Source organism: Myxine glutinosa, chromosome 6 (assembly GCF_964187855.1).
Source record: "Myxine glutinosa chromosome 6, kmMyxGlut1.1, whole genome shotgun sequence".
Classification (NCBI taxonomy): Eukaryota; Metazoa; Chordata; class Myxini; order Myxiniformes; family Myxinidae; genus Myxine; species Myxine glutinosa.
This window is the reverse complement of record NC_136266.1, coordinates 156,699,546-156,724,454: the sequence shown is the minus strand read 5'-3', so window position 1 is coordinate 156,724,454 and position 24,909 is coordinate 156,699,546.

Below are 24,909 nucleotides of genomic sequence, written 5' to 3'. Positions count from 1 at the left end.
AAAAAACACTTTTTGCACTTGTGATAGTGTTGAAAAACCACTTTTCGCACTTGTGTTGGTGCAGGAAACCACTTTTGCACTTGTATTAGTGCGGAAAAAACACTTTTTGCACTTGTGATAGTGTTGAAAAACCACTTTTCGCACTTGTGTTAGTGTTGAAAAACCACTTTTCGCACTTGTGTTGGTGCAGGAAACCACTTTTGCACTTGTATTAGTGTGGAAAAACCACTTTTCGCACTTGTGTTAGTGTTGAAAAAACCACTTTTCGGACTTGTGTTAGTGTTGAAAAACCACTTTTCGCACTTGTGTTGGTGCAGGAAACCACTTTTGCACTTGTATTAGTGTGGAAAAACGACTTTTCGCACTTGTGTTAGTGTTGAAAAACCACTTTTCGCACTTGTGTTAGTGTTGAAAAACCACTTTTCGCACTTGTGTTGGTGCAGGAAACCACTTTTGCACTTGTATTAGTTTGGAAAAACCACTTTTCGCACTTGTGTTAGTGTTGAAAAACCACTTTTCGCACTTGTGTTAGTGTTGAAAAACCACTTTTCGCACTTGTGTTGGTGCAAGAAACCACTTTTGCACTTGTATTAGTGGAAAAACCACTTTTCACAGTTGTGTTAGTGTTGAAAAACCACTTTTCGCACTTGTGTTATTGTTGAAAAACCACTTTTCGCACTTGTGTTGGTGCAGGAAACCACTTTTGCACTTGTATTAGTGTGGAAAAAACACTTTTTGCACTTGTGATAGTGTTGAAAAACCACTTTTCGCACTTGTGTTAGTGTTGAAAAGCAACTTTTCGCACTTGTGTTGGTGCAGGAAACCACTTTTGCACTTGTATTAATTTGGAAAAACCACTTTTCGCACTTGTGTTAGTGTTGAAAAACCACTTTTCGCACTTGTGTTAGTGTTGAAAAACCACTTTTCGCACTTGTGTTAGTGTTGAAAAACCACTTTTCGCACTTGTGTTGGTGCAGGAAACCACTTTTGCACTTGTATTAGTGTGGAAAAAACACTTTTTGCACTTGTGATATTGTTGAAAAACCACTTTTCGCACTTGTGTTAGTGTTGAAAAACCACTTTTTGCACTTGTGTTGGTGCAGGAAACCGCTTTTGCACTTGTATTAGTGTGGAAAAACCACTTTTCGCGCATGTGTTAGTGTTGAAAAACCACTTTTCGCACTTGTGTTTGCGTTGAAAAACCACTTTTCGCACTTGTGTTGGTGCAGGAAACCACTTTTGCACTTGTATTAGTGTGGAAAAAACACTTTTCGCACTTGTGTTTGTGTTGAAAAACCACTTTTCGCACTTGTATTAGTGTGGAAAAAACACTTTTTGCACTTGTGATAGTGTTGAAAAACCACATTTCGCACTTGTGTTGGTGCAGGAAACCACTTTTGCACTTGTATTAGTGTGGAAAAAACACTTTTCGCACTTGTGTTAGTGTTGAAAAACCACTTTTCGCACTTGTTTTAGTGTTGAAAAACCACTTTTCGCACTTGTGTTAGTGTTGAAAAACCACTTTTCGCACTTGTGTTGGTGCAGGAAACCACTTTTGCACTTGTATTAGTTTGGAAAAACCACTTTTTGCACTTGTGTTAGTGTTGAAAAACCACTTTTCGCACTTGTGTTGGTGCAGGAAACCACTTTTGCACTTGTATTAGTGTGGAAAAACCACTTTTCACAGTTGTGTTAGTGTTGAAAAACCACTTTTCGCACTTGTGTTATTGTTGAAAAACCACTTTTCGCACTTGTGTTGGTGCAGGAAACCACTTTTGCACTTGTATTAGTGTGGAAAAAACACTTTTTGCACTTGTGATAGTGTTGAAAAACCACTTTTCGCACTTGTGTTAGTGTTGAAAAGCCACTTTTCGCACTTGTGTTGGTGCAGGAAACCACTTTTGCACTTGTATTATTTTGGAAAAACCACTTTTCGCACTTGTGTTAGTGTTGAAAAACCACCTTTCGCACTTGTGTTAGTGTTGAAAAACCACTTTTCGCACTTGTGTTAGTGTTGAAAAACCACTTTTCGCACTTGTGTTGGTGCAGGAAACCACTTTTGCACTTGTATTAGTGTGGAAAAAACACTTTTTGCACTTGTGATAGTGTTGAAAAACCACTTTTCGCACTTGTGTTAGTGTTGAAAAACCACTTTTCGCACTTGTGTTGGTGCAGGAAACCGCTTTTGCACTTGTATTAGTGTGGAAAAACCACTTTTCGCACTTGTGTTAGTGTTGAAAAACCACTTTTCGCACTTGTGTTAGTGTTGAAAAACCACTTTTCGCACTTGTGTTGGTGCAGGAAACCACTTTTGCACTTGTATTAGTGTGGAAAAACCACTTTTCGCACTTGTGTTAGTGTTGAAAAACCACTTTTCGCACATGTGTTAGTGTTGAAAAACCACTTTTCGCACTTGTGTTGGAGCAGGAAACCACTTTTGCACTTGTATTCGTGTGGAAAAACCACTTTTCGCACTTGTGTTAGTGTTGAAAAACCACTTTTCGCACTTGTGTTAGTGTTGAAAAACCACTTTTCGCACTTGTGTTGGTGCAGGAAACCACTTTTGCACTTGTATTAATGTGGAAAAACCACTTTTCACAGTTGTGTTAGTGTTGAAAAACCACTTTTCGCACTTGTGTTATTGTTGAAAAACCACTTTTCGCACTTGTGTTGGTGCAGGAAACCACTTTTGCACTTGTATTAGTGTGGAAAAAACACTTTTTGCACTTGTGATAGTGTTGAAAAACCACTTTTCGCACTTGTGTTAGTGTTGAAAAGCAACTTTTCGCACTTGTGTTGGTGCAGGAAACCACTTTTGCACTTGTATTAGTTTGGAAAAACCACTTTTCGCACTTGTGTTAGTGTTGAAAAACCACTTTTCGCACTTGTGTTAGTGTTGAAAAACCACTTTTCGCACTTGTGTTAGTGTTGAAAAACCACTTTTCGCACTTATGTTGGTGCAGGAAACCACTTTTGCACTTGTATTAGTGTGGAAAAAACACTTTTTGCACTTGTGATAGTGTTGAAAAACCACTTTTCGCACTTGTGTTAGTGTTGAAAAACCACTTTTTGCACTTGTGTTGGTGCAGGAAACTGCTTTTGCACTTGTATTAGTGTGAAAAACCACTTTTCGCGCATGTGTTAGTGTTGAAAAACCACTTTTCGCACTTGTGTTAGTGTTGAAAAACCACTTTTCGCACTTGTGTTGGTGCAGGAAACCACTTTTGCACTTGTATTAGTGTGGAAAAAACACTTTTCGCACTTGTGTTTGTGTTGAAAAAACACTTTTCGCACTTGTATTAGTGTGGAAAAAACACTTTTTGCACTTGTGATAGTGTTGAAAAACCACATTTCGCACTTGTGTTAGTGTTGAAAAACCACTTTTCGCACTTGTGTTGGTGCAGGAAACCGCTTTTGCACTTGTATTATTGTGGAAAAAACACTTTTCGCACTTGTGTTAGTGTCGAAAAACCACTTTTCGCACTTGTGTTAGTGTTCAAAAACCACTTTTCGCACTTGTGTTGGTGCAGGAAACCACTTTTGCACTTGTATTAGTGTGGAAAAAACACTTTTCGCACTTGTGTTAGTGTTGAAAAACCACTTTTCGCACTTGTGTTGGTGCAGGAAACCACTTTTGCACTTGTATTAGTGTGGAAAAACCACTTTTCGCATTTGTGTTAGTGTTGAAAAACCACTTTTCGCACTTGTGTTAGTGTTGAAAAACCACTTTTCGCACTTGTGTTGGTGCAGGAAACCACTTTTGCACTTGTATTAGTGTGGAAAAAACACTTTTCGCACTTGTGTTAGTGTTGAAAAACCACTTTTCGCACTTGTGTTGGTGCACGAAACCACTTTTGCACTTGTATTAGTGTGGAAAAAACACTTTTCGCACTTGTGTTAGTGTTGAAAAACCACTTTTCGCACTTGTGTTAGTGTTGAAAAACAACTTTTGCACTTGTATTAGTGTGGAAAAAACACTTTTCGCACTTGTGTTAGTGTTGAAAAACGACTTTTCGCACTTGTGTTAGTGTTGAAAAACCACTTTTGCACTTGTATTAGTGTGGAAAAACAACTTTTCGCACTTGTATTAGTGTGGAAAAACCACTTTTCGCACTTGTGTTAGTGTTGAAAAACCACTTTTCGCACTTGTGTTGGTGCAGGAAACCACTTTTGCACTTGTATTAGTGTGGAAAAAACACTTTTCGCACTTGTGTTAGTGTTGAAAAACCACTTTTCGCACTTGTGTTAGTGTTGAAAAACCACTTTTCGCACTTGTGTTAGTGTTGAAAAACCACTTTTCGCACTTGTGTTGGTGCAGGAAACCACTTTTGCACTTGTGTTAGTGTGGAAAACCCACTTTTCGCACTTGTGTTAGTGTTGAAAAACCACTTTTCGCACTTGTGTTAGTGTTGAAAAACCACTTTTCGCACTTGTGTTGGTGCAGGAAACCACTTTTGCACTTGTATTAGTGTAGAAAAAACACTTTTTGCACTTGTGATAGTGTTGAAAAACCACTTTTCGCACTTGTGTTGGTGCAGGAAACCACTTTTGCACTTGTATTAGTGCGGAAAAAACACTTTTTGCACTTGTGATAGTGTTGAAAAACCACTTTTCGCACTTGTGTTAGTGTTGAAAAACCACTTTTCGCACTTGTGTTGGTGCAGGAAACCACTTTTGCACTTGTATTAGTGTGGAAAAACCACTTTTCGCACTTGTGTTAGTGTTGAAAAACCACTTTTCGGACTTGTGTTAGTGTTGAAAAACCACTTTTCGCACTTGTGTTGGTGCAGGAAACCACTTTTGCACTTGTATTAGTGTGGAAAAACGACTTTTCGCACTTGTGTTAGTGTTGAAAAACCACTTTTCGCACTTGTGTTAGTGTTGAAAAACCACTTTTCGCACTTGTGTTGGTGCAGGAAACCACTTTTGCACTTGTATTAGTTTGGAAAAACCACTTTTCGCACTTGTGTTAGTGTTGAAAAACCACTTTTCGCACTTGTGTTAGTGTTGAAAAACCACTTTTCGCACTTGTGTTGGTGCAAGAAACCACTTTTGCACTTGTATTAGTGGAAAAACCACTTTTCACAGTTGTGTTAGTGTTGAAAAACCACTTTTCGCACTTGTGTTATTGTTGAAAAACCACTTTTCGCACTTGTGTTGGTGCAGGAAACCACTTTTGCACTTGTATTAGTGTGGAAAAAACACTTTTTGCACTTGTGATAGTGTTGAAAAACCACTTTTCGCACTTGTGTTAGTGTTGAAAAGCAACTTTTTGCACTTGTGTTGGTGCAGGAAACCACTTTTGCACTTGTATTAATTTGGAAAAACCACTTTTCGCACTTGTGTTAGTGTTGAAAAACCACTTTTCGCACTTGTGTTAGTGTTGAAAAACCACTTTTCGCACTTGTGTTAGTGTTGAAAAACCACTTTTCGCACTTGTGTTGGTGCAGGAAACCACTTTTGCACTTGTATTAGTGTGGAAAAAACACTTTTTGCACTTGTGATATTGTTGAAAAACCACTTTTCGCACTTGTGTTAGTGTTGAAAAACCACTTTTTGCACTTGTGTTGGTGCAGGAAACCGCTTTTGCACTTGTATTAGTGTGGAAAAACCACTTTTCGCGCATGTGTTAGTGTTGAAAAACCACTTTTCGCACTTGTGTTTGCGTTGAAAAACCACTTTTCGCACTTGTGTTGGTGCAGGAAACCACTTTTGCACTTGTATTAGTGTGGAAAAAACACTTTTCGCACTTGTGTTTGTGTTGAAAAACCACTTTTCGCACTTGTATTAGTGTGGAAAAAACACTTTTTGCACTTGTGATAGTGTTGAAAAACCACATTTCGCACTTGTGTTAGTGTTGAAAAACCACTTTTCGCACTTGTGTTGGTGCAGGAAACCGCTTTTGCACTTGTATTAGTGTGGAAAAAACACTTTTCGCACTTGTGTTAGTGTCGAAAAACCACTTTTCGCACTTGTGTTAGTGTTCAAAAACCACTTTTCGCACTTGTGTTGGTGCAGGAAACCACTTTTGCACTTGTATTAGTGTGGAAAAAACACTTTTCGCACTTGTGTTAGTGTTGAAAAACCACTTTTTGCACTTGTGTTGGTGCACGAAACCACTTTTGCACTTGTATTAGTGTGGAAAAAACACTTTTCGCACTTGTGTTAGTGTTGAAAAACCACTTTTCGCACTTGTGTTAGTGTTGAAAAACCACTTTTCGCACTTGTGTTGGTGCACGAAACCACTTTTGCACTTGTATTAGTGTGGAAAAAACACTTTTCGCACTTGTGTTAGTGTTGAAAAACCACTTTTCGCACTTGTGTTAGTGTTGAAAAACCACTTTTGCACTTGTATTAGTGTGGAAAAAACACTTTTCGCACTTGTGTTAGTGTTGAAAAACCACTTTTCGCACTTGTGTTAGTGTTGAAAAACCACTTTTGCACTTGTATTAGTGTGGAAAAACAACTTTTCGCACTTGTATTAGTGTGGAAAAACCACTTTTCGCACTTGTGTTAGTGTTGAAAAACCACTTTTCGCACTTGTGTTGGTGCAGGAAACCACTTTTGCACTTGTATTAGTGTGGAAAAAACACTTTTCGCACTTGTGTTAGTGTTGAAAAACCACTTTTCGCACTTGTGTTAGTGTTGAAAAACCACTTTTTGCACTTGTGTTAGTGTTGAAAAACCACTTTTCGCACTTGTGTTGGTGCAGGAAACCACTTTTGCACTTGTGTTAGTGTGGAAAAACCACTTTTCGCACTTGTGTTAGTGTTGAAAAACCACTTTTCGCACTTGTGTTAGTGTTGAAAAACCACTTTTCGCACTTGTGTTGGTGCAGGAAACCACTTTTGCACTTGTATTAGTGTAGAAAAAACACTTTTTGCACTTGTGATAGTGTTGAAAAACCACTTTTCGCACTTGTGTTAGTGTTGAAAAACCACTTTTCGCACTTGTGTTGGTGCAGGAAACCACTTTTGCACATGTATTAGTGCGGAAAAAACACTTTTTGCACTTGTGATAGTGTTGAAAAACCACTTTTCGCACTTGTGTTAGTGTTGAAAAACCACTTTTCGCAGTTGTGTTGGTGCAGGAAACCACTTTTGCACTTGTATTAGTGTGAAAAAACCACTTTTCGCACTTGTGTTAGTGTTGAAAAACCACTTTTCGCACTTGTGTTGGTGCAGGAAACCACTTTTGCACTTGTATTAGTGTGGAAAAAACACTTATTGCACTTGTGATAGTGTTGAAAAACCACTTTTCGCACTTGTGTTAGTGTTGAAAAACCACTTTTCGCACTTGTGTTGGTGCAGGAAACCACTTTTGCACTTGTATTAGTGTGGAAAAACCACTTTTCGCACTTGTGTTAGTGTTGAAAAACCACTTTTCGCACTTGTGTTAGTGTTGAAAAACCACTTTTCGCACTTGTGTTGGTGCAGGAAACCACTTTTGCACTTGTATTAGTGTGGAAAAACGACTTTTCGCACTTGTGTTAGTGTTGAAAAACCACTTTTCGCACTTGTGTTAGTGTTGAAAAACCACTTTTCGCACTTGTGTTGGTGCAGGAAACCACTTTTGCACTTGTATTAGTTTGGAAAAACCACTTTTTGCACTTGTGTTAGTGTTGAAAAACCACTTTTCGCACTTGTGTTGGTGCAGGAAACCACTTTTGCACTTGTATTAGTGTGGAAAAACCACTTTTCACAGTTGTGTTAGTGTTGAAAAACCACTTTTCGCACTTGTGTTATTGTTGAAAAACCACTTTTCGCACTTGTGTTGGTGCAGGAAACCACTTTTGCACTTGTATTAGTGTGGAAAAAACACTTTTTGCACTTGTGATAGTGTTGAAAAACCACTTTTCGCACTTGTGTTAGTGTTGAAAAGCCACTTTTCGCACTTGTGTTGGTGCAGGAAACCACTTTTGCACTTGTATTATTTTGGAAAAACCACTTTTCGCACTTGTGTTAGTGTTGAAAAACCACATTTCGCACTTGTGTTAGTATTGAAAAACCACTTTTCGCACTTGTGTTAGTGTTGAAAAACCACTTTTCGCACTTGTGTTGGTGCAGGAAACCACTTTTGCACTTGTATTAGTGTGGAAAAAACACTTTTTGCACTTGTGATAGTGTTGAAAAACCACTTTTCGCACTTGTGTTAGTGTTGAAAAACCACTTTTCGCACTTGTGTTGGTGCAGGAAACTGCTTTTGCACTTGTATTAGTGTGGAAAAACCACTTTTCGCACTTGTGTTAGTGTTGAAAAACCACTTTTCGCACTTGTGTTAGTGTTGAAAAACCACTTTTCGCACTTGTGTTGGTGCAGGAAACCACTTTTGCACTTGTATTAGTGTGGAAAAACCACTTTTCGCACTTGTGTTAGTGTTGAAAAACCACTTTTCGCACATGTGTTAGTGTTGAAAAACCACTTTTCGCACTTGTGTTGGAGCAGGAAACCACTTTTGCACTTGTATTAGTTTGGAAAAACCACTTTTCGCACTTGTGTTAGTGTTGAAAAACCACTTTTCGCACTTGTGTTAGTGTTGAAAAACCACTTTTCGCACTTGTGTTAGTGTTGAAAAACCACTTTTTGCACTTGTGTTGGTGCAGGAAACCACTTTTGCACTTGTATTAGTGTGGAAAAAACACTTTTTGCACTTGTGATAGTGTTGAAAAACCACTTTTCGCACTTGTGTTAGTGTTGAAAAACCACTTTTTGCACTTGTGTTGGTCCAGGAAACCTCTTTTGCACTTGTATTAGTGTGGAAAAAACACTTTTCGCACTTGTGTTAGTGTTGAAAAACCACTTTTCGCACTTGTGTTGGTGCAGGAAACCACTTTTGCACTTGTATTAGTGTGGAAAAAACACTTTTCGCACTTGTGTTTGTGTTGAAAAACCACTTTTCGCACTTGTATTAGTGTGGAAAAAACACTTTTTGCACTTGTGATAGTGTTGAAAAACCACATTTCGCACTTGTGTTAGTGTTGAAAAACCACTTTTCGCACTTGTGTTGGTGCAGGAAACCGCTTTTGCACTTGTATTAGTGTGGAAAAAACACTTTTCGCACTTGTGTTAGTGTCAAAAAACCACTTTTCGCACTTGTGTTAGTGTTCAAAAACCACTTTTCGCACTTGTGTTGGTGCAGGAAACCACTTTTGCACTTGTATTAGTGTGGAAAAAACACTTTTCGCACTTGTGTTAGTGTTGAAAAACCACTTTTTGCACTTGTGTTGGTGCACGAAACCACTTTTGCACTTGTATTAGTGTGGAAAAAACACTTTTCGCACTTGTGTTAGTGTTGAAAAACCACTTTTCGCACTTGTGTTAGTGTTGAAAAACCACTTTTCGCACTTGTGTTGGTGCACGAAACCACTTTTGCACTTGTATTAGTGTGGAAAAAACACTTTTCGCACTTGTGTTAGTGTTGAAAAACCACTTTTCGCACTTGTGTTAGTGTTGAAAAACCACTTTTGCACTTGTATTAGTGTGGAAAAAACACTTTTCGCACTTGTGTTAGTGTTGAAAAACCACTTTTCGCACTTGTGTTAGTGTTGAAAAACCACTTTTGCACTTGTATTAGTGTGGAAAAACAACTTTTCGCACTTGTATTAGTGTGGAAAAACCACTTTTCGCACTTGTGTTAGTGTTGAAAAACCACTTTTTGCACTTGTGTTGGTCCAGGAAACCTCTTTTGCACTTGTGTTAGTGTTGAAAAACCACTTTTCGCACTTGTGTTAGTGTTGAAAAACCACTTTTCGCACTTGTGTTGGTGCAGGAAACCACTTTTGCACTTGTATTAGTGTGGAAAAAACACTTTTCGCACTTGTGTTTGTGTTGAAAAACCACTTTTCGCACTTGTATTAGTGTGGAAAAAACACTTTTTGCACTTGTGATAGTGTTGAAAAACCACATTTCGCACTTGTGTTAGTGTTGAAAAACCACTTTTCGCACTTGTGTTGGTGCAGGAAACCGCTTTTGCACTTGTATTAGTGTGGAAAAAACACTTTTCGCACTTGTGTTAGTGTCAAAAAACCACTTTTCGCACTTGTGTTAGTGTTCAAAAACCACTTTTCGCACTTGTGTTGGTGCAGGAAACCACTTTTGCACTTGTATTAGTGTGGAAAAAACACTTTTCGCACTTGTGTTAGTGTTGAAAAACCACTTTTTGCACTTGTGTTGGTGCACGAAACCACTTTTGCACTTGTATTAGTGTGGAAAAAACACTTTTCGCACTTGTGTTAGTGTTGAAAAACCACTTTTCGCACTTGTGTTAGTGTTGAAAAACCACTTTTCGCACTTGTGTTGGTGCACGAAACCACTTTTGCACTTGTATTAGTGTGGAAAAAACACTTTTCGCACTTGTGTTAGTGTTGAAAAACCACTTTTCGCACTTGTGTTAGTGTTGAAAAACCACTTTTGCACTTGTATTAGTGTGGAAAAAACACTTTTCGCACTTGTGTTAGTGTTGAAAAACCACTTTTCGCACTTGTGTTAGTGTTGAAAAACCACTTTTGCACTTGTATTAGTGTGGAAAAACAACTTTTCGCACTTGTATTAGTGTGGAAAAACCACTTTTCGCACTTGTGTTAGTGTTGAAAAACCACTTTTCGCACTTGTGTTGGTGCAGGAAACCACTTTTGCACTTGTATTAGTGTGGAAAAAACACTTTTCGCACTTGTGTTAGTGTTGAAAAACCACTTTTCGCACTTGTGTTAGTGTTGAAAAACCACTTTTCGCACTTGTGTTAGTGTTGAAAAACCACTTTTCGCACTTGTGTTGGTGCAGGAAACCACTTTTGCACTTGTGTTAGTGTGGAAAAACCACTTTTCGCACTTGTGTTAGTGTTGAAAAACCACTTTTCGCACTTGTGTTAGTGTTGAAAAACCACTTTTCGCACTTGTGTTGGTGCAGGAAACCACTTTTGCACTTGTATTAGTGTAGAAAAAACACTTTTTGCACTTGTGATAGTGTTGAAAAACCACTTTTCGCACTTGTGTTAGTGTTGAAAAACCACTTTTCGCACTTGTGTTGGTGCAGGAAACCACTTTTGCACATGTATTAGTGCGGAAAAAAACACTTTTTGCACTTGTGATAGTGTTGAAAAACCACTTTTCGCACTTGTGTTAGTGTTGAAAAACCACTTTTCGCACTTGTGTTGGTGCAGGAAACCACTTTTGCACTTGTATTAGTGTGAAAAAACCACTTTTCGCACTTGTGTTAGTGTTGAAAAACCACTTTTCGCACTTGTGTTGGTGCAGGAAACCACTTTTGCACTTGTATTAGTGTGGAAAAAACACTTATTGCACTTGTGATAGTGTTGAAAAACCACTTTTCGCACTTGTGTTAGTGTTGAAAAACCACTTTTCGCACTTGTGTTGGTGCAGGAAACCACTTTTGCACTTGTATTAGTGTGGAAAAACCACTTTTCGCACTTGTGTTAGTGTTGAAAAACCACTTTTCGCACTTGTGTTAGTGTTGAAAAACACTTTTCGCACTTGTGTTGGTGCAGGAAACCACTTTTGCACTTGTATTAGTGTAGAAAAAACACTTTTTGCACTTGTGATAGTGTTGAAAAACCACTTTTCGCACTTGTGTTAGTGTTGAAAAACCACTTTTCGCACTTGTGTTGGTGCAGGAAACCACTTTTGCACATGTATTAGTGCGGAAAAAACACTTTTTGCACTTGTGATAGTGTTGAAAAACCACTTTTCGCACTTGTGTTAGTGTTGAAAAACCACTTTTCGCACTTGTGTTGGTGCAGGAAACCACTTTTGCACTTGTATTAGTGTGAAAAAACCACTTTTCGCACTTGTGTTAGTGTTGAAAAACCACTTTTCGCACTTGTGTTGGTGCAGGAAACCACTTTTGCACTTGTATTAGTGTGGAAAAAACACTTATTGCACTTGTGATAGTGTTGAAAAACCCACTTTTCGCACTTGTGTTAGTGTTGAAAAACCACTTTTCGCACTTGTGTTGGTGCAGGAAACCACTTTTGCACTTGTATTAGTGTGGAAAAACCACTTTTCGCACTTGTGTTAGTGTTGAAAAACCACTTTTCGCACTTGTGTTAGTGTTGAAAAACCACTTTTTCGGCACTTGTGTTGGTGCAGGAAACCACTTTTGCACTTGTATTAGTGTGGAAAAACGACTTTTCGCACTTGTGTTAGTGTTGAAAAACCACTTTTCGCACTTGTGTTAGTGTTGAAAAACCACTTTTCGCACTTGTGTTGGTGCAGGAAACCACTTTTGCACTTGTATTAGTTTGGGAAAAACCACTTTTTGCACTTGTGTTAGTGTTGAAAAACCACTTTTCGCACTTGTGTTGGTGCAGGAAACCACTTTTGCACTTGTATTAGTGTGGAAAAACCACTTTTCACAGTTGTGTTAGTGTTGAAAAACCACTTTTCGCACTTGTGTTATTGTTGAAAAACCACTTTTCGCACTTGTGTTGGTGCAGGAAACCACTTTTGCACTTGTATTAGTGTGGAAAAAACACTTTTTGCACTTGTGATAGTGTTGAAAAACCACTTTTCGCACTTGTGTTAGTGTTGAAAAGCCACTTTTCGCACTTGTGTTGGTGCAGGAAACCACTTTTGCACTTGTATTATTTTGGAAAAACCACTTTTCGCACTTGTGTTAGTGTTGAAAAACCACCTTTCGCACTTGTGTTAGTGTTGAAAAACCACTTTTCGCACTTGTGTTAGTGTTGAAAAACCACTTTTCGCACTTGTGTTGGTGCAGGAAACCACTTTTGCACTTGTATTAGTGTGGAAAAAACACTTTTTGCACTTGTGATAGTGTTGAAAAACCACTTTTCGCACTTGTGTTAGTGTTGAAAAACCACTTTTCGCACTTGTGTTGGTGCAGGAAACCGCTTTTGCACTTGTATTAGTGTGGAAAAACCACTTTTCGCACTTGTGTTAGTGTTGAAAAACCACTTTTCGCACTTGTGTTAGTGTTGAAAAACCACTTTTCGCACTTGTGTTGGTGCAGGAAACCACTTTTGCACTTGTATTAGTGTGGAAAAACCACTTTTCGCACTTGTGTTAGTGTTGAAAAACCACTTTTCGCACTTGTGTTGGAGCAGGAAACCACTTTTGCACTTGTATTAGTGTGGAAAAACCACTTTTCGCACTTGTGTTAGTGTTGAAAAACCACTTTTCGCACTTGTGTTAGTGTTGAAAAACCACTTTTCGCACTTGTGTTGGTGCAGGAAACCACTTTTGCACTTGTATTAATGTGGAAAAACCACTTTTCACAGTTGTGTTAGTGTTGAAAAACCACTTTTCGCACTTGTGTTATTGTTGAAAAACCACTTTTCGCACTTGTGTTGGTGCAGGAAACCACTTTTGCACTTGTATTAGTGTGGAAAAAACACTTTTTGCACTTGTGATAGTGTTGAAAAACCACTTTTCGCACTTGTGTTAGTGTTGAAAAGCAACTTTTCGCACTTGTGTTGGTGCAGGAAACCACTTTTGCACTTGTATTAGTTTGGAAAAACCACTTTTCGCACTTGTGTTAGTGTTGAAAAACCACTTTTCGCACTTGTGTTAGTGTTGAAAAACCACTTTTCGCACTTGTGTTAGTGTTGAAAAACCACTTTTCGCACTTATGTTGGTGCAGGAAACCACTTTTGCACTTGTATTAGTGTGGAAAAAAACACTTTTTGCACTTGTGATAGTGTTGAAAAACCACTTTTCGCACTTGTGTTAGTGTTGAAAAACCACTTTTTGCACTTGTGTTGGTGCAGGAAACTGCTTTTGCACTTGTATTAGTGTGGAAAAACCACTTTTCGCGCATGTGTTAGTGTTGAAAAACCACTTTTCGCACTTGTGTTAGTGTTGAAAAACCACTTTTCGCACTTGTGTTGGTGCAGGAAACCACTTTTGCACTTGTATTAGTGTGGAAAAAACACTTTTCGCACTTGTGTTTGTGTTGAAAAAACACTTTTCGCACTTGTATTAGTGTGGAAAAAACACTTTTTGCACTTGTGATAGTGTTGAAAAACCACATTTCGCACTTATGTTAGTGTTGAAAAACCACTTTTCGCACTTGTGTTGGTGCAGGAAACCGCTTTTGCACTTGTATTATTGTGGAAAAAACACTTTTCGCACTTGTGTTAGTGTCGAAAAACCACTTTTCGCACTTGTGTTAGTGTTCAAAAACCACTTTTCGCACTTGTGTTGGTGCAGGAAACCACTTTTGCACTTGTATTAGTGTGGAAAAAAACACTTTTCGCACTTGTGTTAGTGTTGAAAAACCACTTTTCGCACTTGTGTTGGTGCAGGAAACCACTTTTGCACTTGTATTAGTGTGGAAAAACCACTTTTCGCATTTGTGTTAGTGTTGAAAAAACACTTTTCGCACTTGTATTAGTGTGGAAAAAACACTTTTTGCACTTGTGATAGTGTTGAAAAACCACATTTCGCACTTGTGTTAGTGTTGAAAAACCACTTTTCGCACTTGTGTTGGTGCAGGAAACCGCTTTTGCACTTGTATTATTGTGGAAAAAACACTTTTCGCACTTGTGTTAGTGTCGAAAAACCACTTTTCGCACTTGTGTTAGTGTTCAAAAACCACTTTTCGCACTTGTGTTGGTGCAGGAAACCACTTTTGCACTTGTATTAGTGTGGAAAAAACACTTTTCGCACTTGTGTTAGTGTTGAAAAACCACTTTTCGCACTTGTGTTGGTGCAGGAAACCACTTTTGCACTTGTATTAGTGTGGAAAAACCACTTTTCGCATTTGTGTTAGTGTTGAAAAACCACTTTTCGCACTTGTGTTAGTGTTGAAAAACCACTTTTCGCACTTGTGTTGGTGCAGGAAACCACTTTTGCACTTGTATTAGTGTGGAAAAAACACTTTTCGCACTTGTGTTAGTGTTGAAAAACCACTTTTCGCACTTGTGTTGGTGCACGAAACCACTTTTGCACTTGTATTAGTGTGGAAAAACACTTTTCGCACTTGTGTTAGTGTTGAAAAACCACTTTTCGCACTTGTGTTAGTGTTGAAAAACAACTTTTGCACTTGTATTAGTGTGGAAAAAACACTTTTCGCACTTGTGTTAGTGTTGAAAAACGACTTTTCGCACTTGTGTTAGTGTTGAAAAACCACTTTTGCACTTGTATTAGTGTGGAAAAACAACTTTTCGCACTTGTATTAGTGTGGAAAAACCACTTTTCGCACTTGTGTTAGTGTTGAAAAACCACTTTTCGCACTTGTGTTGGTGCAGGAAACCACTTTTGCACTTGTATTAGTGTGGAAAAAAACACTTTTCGCACTTGTGTTAGTGTTGAAAAACCACTTTTCGCACTTGTGTTAGTGTTGAAAAACCACTTTTCGCACTTGTGTTAGTGTTGAAAAACCACTTTTCGCACTTGTGTTGGTGCAGGAAACCACTTTTGCACTTGTGTTAGTGTGGAAAACCCACTTTTCGCACTTGTGTTAGTGTTGAAAAACCACTTTTCGCACTTGTGTTGGTGCAGGAAACCACTTTTGCACTTGTATTAATGTGGAAAAACCACTTTTCACAGTTGTGTTAGTGTTGAAAAACCACTTTTCGCACTTGTGTTATTGTTGAAAAACCACTTTTCGCACTTGTGTTGGTGCAGGAAACCACTTTTGCACTTGTATTAGTGTGGAAAAAAACACTTTTTGCACTTGTGATAGTGTTGAAAAACCACTTTTCGCACTTGTGTTAGTGTTGAAAAGCAACTTTTCGCACTTGTGTTGGTGCAGGAAACCACTTTTGCACTTGTATTAGTTTGGAAAAACCACTTTTCGCACTTGTGTTAGTGTTGAAAAACCACTTTTCGCACTTGTGTTAGTGTTGAAAAACCACTTTTCGCACTTGTGTTAGTGTTGAAAAACCACTTTTCGCACTTATGTTGGTGCAGGAAACCACTTTTGCACTTGTATTAGTGTGGAAAAAACACTTTTTGCACTTGTGATAGTGTTGAAAAACCACTTTTCGCACTTGTGTTAGTGTTGAAAAACACTTTTTGCACTTGTGTTGGTGCAGGAAACTGCTTTTTGCACTTGTATTCAGTGTGGAAAAACCACTTTTCGCGCATGTGTTAGTGTTGAAAAACCACTTTTCGCACTTGTGTTAGTGTTGAAAAACCACTTTTCGCACTTGTGTTGGTGCAGGAAACACTTTTGCACTTGTATTAGGTGGAAAAAACACTTTTCGCACTTGTGTTTGTGTTGAAAAAACACTTTTTGCACTTGTATTAGTGTGGAAAAAACACTTTTTGCACTTGTGATAGTGTTGAAAAACCACATTTCGCACTTATGTTAGTGTTGAAAAACCACTTTTCGCACTTGTGTTGGTGCAGGAAACCGCTTTTGCACTTGTATTATTGTGGAAAAAACACTTTTCGCACTTGTGTTAGTGTCGAAAAACCACTTTTCGCACTTGTGTTAGTGTTCAAAAACCACTTTTCGCACTTGTGTTGGTGCAGGAAACCACTTTTGCACTTGTATTAGTGTGGAAAAAACACTTTTCGCACTTGTGTTAGTGTTGAAAAACCACTTTTCGCACTTGTGTTGGTGCAGGAAACCACTTTTGCACTTGTATTAGTGTGGAAAAACCACTTTTCGCATTTGTGTTAGTGTTGAAAAAACACTTTTCGCACTTGTATTAGTGTGGAAAAAACACTTTTTGCACTTGTGATAGTGTTGAAAAACCACATTTCGCACTTGTGTTAGTGTTGAAAAACCACTTTTCGCACTTGTGTTGGTGCAGGAAACCGCTTTTGCACTTGTATTATTGTGGAAAAAACACTTTTCGCACTTGTGTTAGTGTCGAAAAACCACTTTTCGCACTTGTGTTAGTGTTCAAAAACCACTTTTCGCACTTGTGTTGGTGCAGGAAACCACTTTTGCACTTGTATTAGTGTGGAAAAAACACTTTTCGCACTTGTGTTAGTGTTGAAAAACCACTTTTCGCACTTGTGTTGGTGCAGGAAACCACTTTTGCACTTGTATTAGTGTGGAAAAACCACTTTTCGCATTTGTGTTAGTGTTGAAAAACCACTTTTCGCACTTGTGTTAGTGTTGAAAAACCACTTTTCGCACTTGTGTTGGTGCAGGAAACCACTTTTGCACTTGTATTAGTGTGGAAAAAACACTTTTCGCACTTGTGTTAGTGTTGAAAAACCACTTTTCGCACTTGTGTTGGTGCACGAAACCACTTTTGCACTTGTATTAGTGTGGAAAAAACACTTTTCGCACTTGTGTTAGTGTTGAAAAACCACTTTTCGCACTTGTGTTAGTGTTGAAAAACAACTTTTGCACTTGTATTAGTGTGGAAAAAACACTTTTCGCACTTGTGTTAGTGTTGAAAAACGACTTTTCGCACTTGTGTTAGTGTTGAAAAACCACTTTTGCACTTGTATTAGTGTGGAAAAACAACTTTTCGCACTTGTATTAGTGTGGAAAAACCACTTTTCGCACTTGTGTTAGTGTTGAAAAACCACTTTTCGCACTTGTGTTGGTGCAGGAAACCACTTTTGCACTTGTATTAGTGTGGAAAAAACACTTTTCGCACTTGTGTTAGTGTTGAAAAACCACTTTTCGCACTTGTGTTAGTGTTGAAAAACCACTTTTCGCACTTGTGTTAGTGTTGAAAAACCACTTTTCGCACTTGTGTTGGTGCAGGAAACCACTTTTGCACTTGTGTTAGTGTGGAAAACCCACTTTTCGCACTTGTGTTAGTGTTGAAAAACCACTTTTCGCACTTGTGTTAGTGTTGAAAAACCACTTTTCGCACTTGTGTTGGTGCAGGAAACCACTTTTGCACTTGTATTAGTGTAGAAAAAACACTTTTTGCACTTGTGATAGTGTTGAAAAACCACTTTTCGCACTTGTGTTGGTGCAGGAAACCACTTTTGCACTTGTATTAGTGCGGAAAAAACACTTTTTGCACTTGTGATAGTGTTGAAAAACCACTTTTCGCACTTGTGTTAGTGTTGAAAAACCACTTTTCGCACTTGTGTTGGTGCAGGAAACCACTTTTGCACTTGTATTAGTGTGGAAAAACCACTTTTCGCACTTGTGTTAGTGTTGAAAAACCACTTTTCGCACTTGTGTTAGTGTTGAAAAACCACTTTTCGCACTTGTGTTGGTGCAGGAAACCACTTTTGCACTTGTATTAGTGTGGAAAAACGACTTTTCGCACTTGTGTTAGTGTTGAAAAACCACTTTTCGCACTTGTGTTAGTGTTGAAAAACCACTTTTCGCACTTGTGTTGGTGCAGGAAACCACTTTTGCACTTGTATTAGTTTGGAAAAACCACTTTTCGCACTTGTGTTAGTGTTGAAAAACCACTTTTCGCACTTGTGTTAGTGTTGAAAAACCACTTTTCGCACTTGTGTTGGTGCAAGAAACCACTTTTGCACTTGTATTAGTGGAAAAACCACTTTTCACAGTTGTGTTAGTGTTGAAAAACCACTTTTCGCACTTGTGTTATTGTTGAAAAACCACTTTTCGCACTTGTGTTGGTGCAGGAAACCACTTTTGCACTTGTATTAGTGTGGAAAAAACACTTTTTGCACTTGTGATAGTGTTGAAAAACCACTTTTCGCACTTGTGTTAGTGTTGAAAAGCAACTTTTCGCACTTGTGTTGGTGCAGGAAACCACTTTTGCACTTGTATTAGTTTGGAAAAACCACTTTTCGCACTTGTGTTAGTGTTGAAAAACCACTTTTCGCACTTGTGTTAGTGTTGAAAAACCACTTTTCGCACTTGTGTTAGTGTTGAAAAACCACTTTTCGCACTTGTGTTGGTGCAGGAAACCACTTTTGCACTTGTATTAGTGTGGAAAAAACACTTTTTGCACTTGTGATATTGTTGAAAAACCACTTTTCGCACTTGTGTTAGTGTTGAAAAACCACTTTTTGCACTTGTGTTGGTGCAGGAAACCGCTTTTGCACTTGTATTAGTGTGGAAAAACCACTTTTCGCGCATGTGTTAGTGTTGAAAAACCACTTTTCGCACTTGTGTTAGTGTTGAAAAACCACTTTTCGCACTTGTGTTGGTGCAGGAAACCACTTTTGCACTTGTATTAGTGTGGAAAAAACACTTTTCGCACTTGTGTTTGTGTTGAAAAACCACTTTTCGCACTTGTATTAGTGTGGAAAAAACACTTTTTGCACTTGTGATAGTGTTGAAAAACCACATTTCGCACTTGTGTTAGTGTTGAAAAACCACTTTTCGCACTTGTGTTGGTGCAGGAAACCGCTTTTGCACTTGTATTAGTGTGGAAAAAACACTTTTCGCACTTGTGTTAGTGTCGAAAAACCACTTTTCGCACTTGTGTTAGTGTTCAAAAACCACTTTTCGCACTTGTGTTGGTGCAGGAAACCACTTTTGCACTTGTATTAGTGTGGAAAAAACACTTTTCGCACTTGTGTTAGTGTTGAAAAACCACTTTTTGCACTTGTGTTGGTGCACGAAACCACTTTTGCACTTGTATTAGTGTGGAAAAAACACTTTTCGCACTTGTGTTAGTGTTGAAAAACCACTTTTCGCACTTGTGTTAGTGTTGAAAAACCACTTTTCGCACTTGTGTTGGTGCACGAAACCACTTTTGCACTTGTATTAGTGTGGAAAAAACACTTTTCGCACTTGTGTTAGTGTTGAAAAACCACTTTTCGCACTTGTGTTAGTGTTGAAAAACCACTTTTCGCACTTGTGTTGGTGCAGGAAACCACTTTTGCACTTGTATTAGTTTGGAAAAACCACTTTTCGCACTTGTGTTAGTGTTGAAAAACCACTTTTCGCACTTGTGTTAGTGTTGAAAAACCACTTTTCGCACTTGTGTTGGTGCAAGAAACCACTTTTGCACTTGTATTAGTGGAAAAACCACTTTTCACAGTTGTGTTAGTGTTGAAAAACCACTTTTCGCACTTGTGTTATTGTTGAAAAACCACTTTTCGCACTTGTGTTGGTGCAGGAAACCACTTTTGCACTTGTATTAGTGTGGAAAAAACACTTTTTGCACTTGTGATAGTGTTGAAAAACCACTTTTCGCACTTGTGTTAGTGTTGAAAAGCAACTTTTCGCACTTGTGTTGGTGCAGGAAACCACTTTTGCACTTGTATTAGTTTGGAAAAACCACTTTTCGCACTTGTGTTAGTGTTGAAAAACCACTTTTCGCACTTGTGTTAGTGTTGAAAAACCACTTTTCGCACTTGTGTTAGTGTTGAAAAACCACTTTTCGCACTTGTGTTGGTGCAGGAAACCACTTTTGCACTTGTATTAGTGTGGAAAAAACACTTTTTGCACTTGTGATATTGTTGAAAAACCACTTTTCGCACTTGTGTTAGTGTTGAAAAACCACTTTTTGCACTTGTGTTGGTGCAGGAAACCGCTTTTGCACTTGTATTAGTGTGGAAAAACCACTTTTCGCGCATGTGTTAGTGTTGAAAAACCACTTTTCGCACTTGTGTTAGTGTTGAAAAACCACTTTTCGCACTTGTGTTGGTGCAGGAAACCACTTTTGCACTTGTATTAGTGTGGAAAAAACACTTTTCGCACTTGTGTTTGTGTTGAAAAACCACTTTTCGCACTTGTAGTAGTGTGGAAAAAACACTTTTTGCACTTGTGATAGTGTTGAAAAACCACATTTCGCACTTGTGTTAGTGTTGAAAAACCACTTTTCGCACTTGTGTTGGTGCAGGAAACCGCTTTTGCACTTGTATTAGTGTGGAAAAAACACTTTTCGCACTTGTGTTAGTGTCGAAAAACCACTTTTCGCACTTGTGTTAGTGTTCAAAAACCACTTTTCGCACTTGTGTTGGTGCAGGAAACCACTTTTGCACTTGTATTAGTGTGGAAAAAACACTTTTCGCACTTGTGTTAGTGTTGAAAAACCACTTTTTGCACTTGTGTTGGTGCACGAAACCACTTTTGCACTTGTATTAGTGTGGAAAAAACACTTTTCGCACTTGTGTTAGTGTTGAAAAACCACTTTTCGCACTTGTGTTAGTGTTGAAAAACCACTTTTCGCACTTGTGTTGGTGCACGAAACCACTTTTGCACTTGTATTAGTGTGGAAAAAACACTTTTCGCACTTGTGTTAGTGTTGAAAAACCACTTTTCGCACTTGTGTTAGTGTTGAAAAACCACTTTTGCACTTGTATTAGTGTGGAAAAAACACTTTTCGCACTTGTGTTAGTGTTGAAAAACCACTTTTCGCACTTGTGTTAGTGTTGAAAAACCACTTTTGCACTTGTATTAGTGTGGAAAAACAACTTTTCGCACTTGTATTAGTGTGGAAAAACCACTTTTCGCACTTGTGTTAGTGTTGAAAAACCACTTTTCGCACTTGTGTTGGTGCAGGAAACCACTTTTGCACTTGTATTAGTGTGGAAAAAACACTTTTCGCACTTGTGTTAGTGTTGAAAAACCACTTTTCGCACTTGTGTTAGTGTTGAAAAACCACTTTTCGCACTTGTGTTAGTGTTGAAAAACCACTTTTCGCACTTGTGTTGGTGCAGGAAACCACTTTTGCACTTGTGTTAGTGTGGAAAAACCACTTTTCGCACTTGTGTTAGTGTTGAAAAACCACTTTTCGCACTTGTGTTAGTGTTGAAAAACCACTTTTCGCACTTGTGTTGGTGCAGGAAACCACTTTTGCACTTGTATTAGTGTAGAAAAAACACTTTTTGCACTTGTGATAGTGTTGAAAAACCACTTTTCGCACTTGTGTTAGTGTTGAAAAACCACTTTTCGCACTTGTGTTGGTGCAGGAAACCACTTTTGCTCATGTATTAGTGCGGAAAAAACACTTTTTGCACTTGTGATAGTGTTGAAAAACCACTTTTCGCACTTGTGTTAGTGTTGAAAAACCACTTTTCGCACTTGTGTTGGTGCAGGAAACCACTTTTGCACTTGTATTAGTGTGAAAAAACCACTTTTCGCACTTGTGTTAGTGTTGAAAAACCACTTTTCGCACTTGTGTTGGTGCAGGAAACCACTTTTGCACTTGTATTAGTGTGGAAAAAACACTTATTGCACTTGTGATAGTGTTGAAAAACCACTTTTCGCACTTGTGTTAGTGTTGAAAAACCACTTTTCGCACTTGTGTTGGTGCAGGAAACCACTTTTGCACTTGTATTAGTGTGGAAAAACCACTTTTCGCACTTGTGTTAGTGTTGAAAAACCACTTTTCGCACTTGTGTTAGTGTTGAAAAACCACTTTTCGCACTTGTGTTGGTGCAGGAAACCACTTTTGCACTTGTATTAGTGTGGAAAAACGACTTTTCGCACTTGTGTTAGTGTTGAAAAACCACTTTTCGCACTTGTGTTAGTGTTGAAAAACCACTTTTCGCACTTGTGTTGGTGCAGGAAACCACTTTTGCACTTGTATTAGTTTGGAAAAACCACTTTTTGCAGTTGTGTTAGTGTTGAAAAACCACTTTTCGCACTTGTGTTGGTGCAGGAAACCACTTTTGCACTTGTATTAGTGTGGAAAAACCACTTTTCACAGTTGTGTTAGTGTTGAAAAACCACTTTTCGCACTTGTGTTATTGTTGAAAAACCACTTTTCGCACTTGTGTTGGTGCAGGAAACCACTTTTGCACTTGTATTAGTGTGGAAAAAACACTTTTTGCACTTGTGATAGTGTTGAAAAACCACATTTCGCACTTGTGTTAGTGTTGAAAAGCCACTTTTCGCACTTGTGTTGGTGCAGGAAACCACTTTTGCACTTGTATTATTTTGGAAAAACCACTTTTCGCACTTGTGTTAGTGTTGAAAAACCACATTTCGCACTTGTGTTAGTGTTGAAAAACCACTTTTCGCACTTGTGTTAGTGTTGAAAAACCACTTTTCGCACTTGTGTTGGTGCAGGAAACCACTTTTGCACTTGTATTAGTGTGGAAAAAACACTTTTTGCACTTGTGATAGTGTTGAAAAACCACTTTTCGCACTTGTGTTAGTGTTGAAAAACCACTTTTCGCACTTGTGTTGGTGCAGGAAACTGCTTTTGCACTTGTATTAGTGTGGAAAAACCACTTTTCGCACTTGTGTTAGTGTTGAAAAACCACTTTTCGCACTTGTGTTAGTGTTGAAAAACCACTTTTCGCACTTGTGTTGGTGCAGGAAACCACTTTTGCACTTGTATTAGTGTGGAAAAACCACTTTTCGCACTTGTGTTAGTGTTGAAAAACCACTTTTCGCACATGTGTTAGTGTTGAAAAACCACTTTTCGCACTTGTGTTGGAGCAGGAAACCACTTTTGCACTTGTATTAGTTTGGAAAAACCACTTTTCGCACTTGTGTTAGTGTTGAAAAACCACTTTTCGCACTTGTGTTAGTGTTGAAAAACCACTTTTCGCACTTGTGTTAGTGTTGAAAAACCACTTTTCGCACTTGTGTTGGTGCAGGAAACCACTTTTGCACTTGTATTAGTGTGGAAAAAACACTTTTTGCACTTGTGATAGTGTTGAAAAACCACTTTTCGCACTTGTGTTAGTGTTGAAAAACCACTTTTTGCACTTGTGTTGGTCCAGGAAACCTCTTTTGCACTTGTATTAGTGTGGAAAAACCACTTTTCGCGCATGTGTTAGTGTTGAAAAACCACTTTTCGCACTTGTGTTAGTGTTGAAAAACCACTTTTCGCACTTGTGTTGGTGCAGGAAACCACTTTTGCACTTGTATTAGTGTGGAAAAAACACTTTTCGCACTTGTGTTTGTGTTGAAAAACCACTTTTCGCACTTGTATTAGTGTGGAAAAAACACTTTTTGCACTTGTGATAGTGTTGAAAAACCACATTTCGCACTTGTGTTAGTGTTGAAAAACCACTTTTCGCACTTGTGTTGGTGCAGGAAACCGCTTTTGCACTTGTATTAGTGTGGAAAAAACACTTTTCGCACTTGTGTTAGTGTCGAAAAACCACTTTTCGCACTTGTGTTAGTGTTGAAAAACCACTTTTCGCACTTGTGTTGGTGCAGGAAACCACTTTTGCACTTGTATTAGTGTGGAAAAAACACTTTTCGCACTTGTGTTAGTGTTGAAAAACCACTTTTTGCACTTGTGTTGGTGCACGAAACCACTTTTGCACTTGTATTAGTGTGGAAAAAACACTTTTCGCACTTGTGTTAGTGTTGAAAAACCACTTTTCGCACTTGTTTTAGTGTTGAAAAACCACTTTTCGCACTTGTGTTGGTGCACGAAACCACTTTTGCACTTGTATTAGTGTGGAAAAAACACTTTTCGCACTTGTGTTAGTGTTGAAAAACCACTTTTCGCACTTGTGTTAGTGTTGAAAAACCACTTTTGCACTTGTATTAGTGTGGAAAAAACACTTTTCACACTTGTGTTAGTGTTGAAAAACCACTTTTCGCACTTGTGTTAGTGTTGAAAAACCACTTTTGCACTTGTGTTAGTGTTGAAAAACCACTTTTCGCACTTGTGTTGGTGCAGGAAACCACTTTTGCACTTGTATTAGTGTGGAAAAACCACTTTTCGCACTTGTGTTAGTGTTGAAAAACCACTTTTCGCACTTGTGTTAGTGTTGAAAAACCACTTTTCGCACTTGTGTTGGTGCAGGAAACCACTTTTGCACTTGTATTAGTGTAGAAAAAACACTTTTTGCACTTGTGATAGTGTTGAAAAACCACTTTTCGCACTTGTGTTAGTGTTGAAAAACCACTTTTCGCACTTGTGTTGGTGCAGGAAACCACTTTTGCACATGTATTAGTGCGGAAAAAACACTTTTTGCACTTGTGATAGTGTTGAAAAACCACTTTTCGCACTTGTGTTAGTGTTGAAAAACCACTTTTCGCACTTGTGTTGGTGCAGGAAACCACTTTTGCACTTGTATTAGTGTGAAAAAACCACTTTTCGCACTTGTGTTAGTGTTGAAAAACCACTTTTCGCACTTGTGTTGGTGCAGGAAACCACTTT